Below are 3,234 nucleotides of genomic sequence, written 5' to 3'. Positions count from 1 at the left end.
TTCATTTGAACTGAATATTTCATATATGTATAACATTTTCATATGAAAAATAGCATAATGTTTGTCTAAATTTCAGGTTATGACAATTCGTAAGAAATCATTAGAACTGGACATGGTTCGGAACCATGTTGTTAGTAATTGGAGGCAGTAGCAGCACAGTTCTGATATTTAAGAACTCTATAATCATTGAACTTCATAGCATCAAGCAAGGTTACAAACGAAAAGTTCACCCAGAGGCTATTCTGGTCAAGCACAAATTTTCATCATGTAGGTACCAATTGTTGTGAGGCATGGCGCCCTGGCCATGAATCGAACATGGTCTGGTTATTTTTTAAACACTATCACAACGCTAGTACATACATAGTTGAGCTGTAGAAATTAGGAAATTTTTGTAGGAAATTTTGAGCCATGAGTCTTGTTTATAATATATCAATGCATATGCACGTTGTTGCACCGAACGTCACATAGTATTGTTGCATGAAACAAAAGATGTCCCAGATGAACATTTCTGGGTTACAATGGAAGCGCAGGAAAATGGGAATGAAAAGAAGAAGAAAATTTGGTTGTTGCACCGAACGTCACATAGTATTGTTGCATGAAACAAAAGATGTCCCAGATGAACACTTCTGGGTTACAATGAAATCTCGGGAAAATGGTAATGAAAAGAAGAAAAATTGGCCGTAGGAGTTGAAGGTTATTTTTCGTCTGTAGGATAGTGTAAGTTCTCCTGTGTGTATTGAAAAATATACCATTGTTAAATCTGGAAGTAACAGAAATAGGAAGATTGATAAATTGGAGTTGTAATTGAAGTACCTATTTGGCCCGCTTCTTTGGTTTACTACTGCTGTTCATGGTCGCACTGGCGGAGCTTAGCGTAGTCTTGGGGGGCTGTGGCCCCCCCAGCTTTGCACAATTCTTTGAAGGAAAAAATAAACAGAGAGATTAGTTGGAAGAAAAAATTATAGTTTATCTCCTGAAATGTTTATATTTTGTGTTTGGCCCCTCCAGTAATTTTGGTGTAGCTCCGCCACTGCATGGTCGGTTGCTGGATTTTTATTGTTTGCATTGCTGTGTAAGGAGAATATCTGGCATTGTAAATATTTGAAGGAAAAACATTGTTTTTGTGAGACTTTTGAAGTAATACATACTCTTGCTTGTATGTTTTGGAAGGAGTATGGTCATGTTTGTGTAATTGTGTTTAATCTTCGCATGTAAAGAATTACATCAATGAAGGAAAATTAAATTCAGACTGATATTCAGCAAACAAAATCCAGAATTAGCAAAGCAACTGAGGGGAAGTTGAAAAGACTATGTACCAGTAGGACGTAGAAACCAAATGCGTCTGTATAGGCAGAGAGAGAAGACGAACGAAGATGACTACTTGGGTGTCATGGAGCAGGTACAGCCTGACAGTGCAAATTTGTGATGTAGGGAGCAATATGACATAGAGAATATGGAGGAGATTGGGGGAGTTACTCACCGGCAGCTGTATGAGGGTTGTGGCAGAGAGACCCAACAGCACTGGAGGTCGATGGAGCAGACTTTAAAGGGTAAAAATCCATTAGTTTCTTGTGGGGACGGTGGGGAGAGGAGGTGGAGCGCCAACATCAACATTATTAGGAGAGGGAACGCCAACCATCAGTTAGGCACCTGCAGTAGAAATTGTTTTGTTTTTATTTATATAGGGAGGTTGTTCGATTTTCAGAATCACCCTGTTGGCAACAAAATAAAAGCAGGTTGTTTGCTACAGATCATAACCGTGGCCGTTGGAAGTAATGGGATGTAGAGGGGCCTTATACATAGTAAGAATATATAGGATTATATGAAAGAAAAAAAGGAACCTTGTGAAGAACAGAGCGCAGTACCTTCACGTTCATGGACGGTGTCAGGATGGGCAGCAGTCACTTGCAGTCCATTGCTGAGAACGGCGTGACCACCAGAGAAAAGCCACTCATGTACCATCTCCGGACGTGAGCTACCGGTCCAATTCCGGTGGAAGCGATCGAATTCGACTTCCCCATTGACGCCGGATGCATCTTGGGCGGAACTCCGGTGGGACAATATCAAGAAGAGAAACGCAGCAAGTGAAGCGCGACGCCGCACGCTGAGGAGGGTTGGTCCTGCCGTCCTGCTGCAGGGGCACGGCGCAGCATGCAGAGGGATGGCAGTCCTGCTGGAGGGGCGCTACGGCGCACGCAGAGGGAGGGCGCCGGCGGTACTGCCGGAGGAGCGTCGCGCCGCACGAAGAGGGCCGGCGTTCCTGCCGGATGAGCCAGCGGTCTTGCGGGAAGGGTGCTGGCAGCACAAAAAGGGGAGCTGCGCCGGTAGTCCTGACGTAAGGTGTGCCGCGCCGCGCGCAGAGGCTCCTGTCTGAGGGGGTGGGCGCCGCGACACTATCCGCCGCACCGGGAAGGGTGGGAGTAGCCGCGCCTGAGGCAATCCAGGGAAAGGGGGAGATGGGTCGGAGGGCGGGATTCCCTTGGCTGCCGCCGCCACGCCTGAGGCGGTCGAGGGAAAGGGGGAGATGGGTCGGAGGGTGGGATTCCCTTGGCTGCCGCCGCCACGCCTGAGGCGGTCGAGGGAAAGGGGGAGATGGGTTGAGCTCAATCAGGAAAACACGCACATTGTCAGCCTCTAGCGGGTCCGGCTGCTGGTAACTGAAGCCAACGTGGCCATAACGGCATCTACAATGGTTGATAAGATTGTTCTATCTTAGGTCTTGCATGTAATTTAGGCCTCGTTTGGTTAAGGGGGGTTGGGAAGGTTTTGAGAGGAAAGGATTTTAGTGGATTGGGTGAATCCCTTTGTTCCACCCAATCATCTTAAATCCCCAGGGTTTTGCTTCCACTAGTCCTTCGAGGAGGGTTTTGAAACACATGGATAGGAAGGGATTGAAGGGGAACGAAGGGGATTGGGCTAAGCAAACCCCTCCTACCAAATGGGCGCCCGAGGATCTGTGGGGTTTCTGACCCACCGGGGATTTTCCTCTCAAAACCTCCCCAATCCCCCTTAACCAAACGAGGACTTAAAGATGACAAAAAAATGTCGTACAATGGGTCACCTCTTAGCCTTATCTTCAATAACTAGCTATTCCTAAAAATATGATGAGACATATTGTGCTAAGAGGTCACCTCTTGTTCTCTCTTAATTAAGAGAAGACAAACTTTTTTATGAGTTCTCTCTCGTCCACCTCATCATTTATCCTACATGGCACTAGTAAGATATCACCATTGT

At 46.2% G+C, this 3,234-nt stretch overlaps 1 long non-coding RNA gene across 2 annotated transcripts; it reads right to left on the bottom strand.

The window, feature by feature from the left end:
• Positions 1-392: 392 nt before the first annotated feature.
• Positions 393-2,611, bottom strand: LOC123431335. 2 transcript variants are annotated; one of them, XR_006623088.1, is made up of 5 exons: positions 1,866-2,609; positions 1,481-1,650; positions 1,317-1,406; positions 814-915; positions 393-727 (listed from the first exon to the last, which is right to left on the bottom strand). It is a non-coding gene; the product is annotated as an uncharacterized LOC123431335 (long non-coding RNA). The 2 variants fall into 2 exon arrangements; XR_006623085.1 differs by having other exon boundaries at positions 814-1,406; positions 1,866-2,611.
• Positions 2,612-3,234: the final 623 nt, after the last annotated feature.

This window comes from Hordeum vulgare, chromosome 1H (assembly GCF_904849725.1).
Source record: "Hordeum vulgare subsp. vulgare chromosome 1H, MorexV3_pseudomolecules_assembly, whole genome shotgun sequence".
NCBI classification, from domain to species: Eukaryota; Viridiplantae; Streptophyta; class Magnoliopsida; order Poales; family Poaceae; genus Hordeum; species Hordeum vulgare.
The sequence above is the reverse complement of the archived record's forward strand: the minus strand, read 5'-3'. Positions and strand labels throughout refer to the sequence as shown.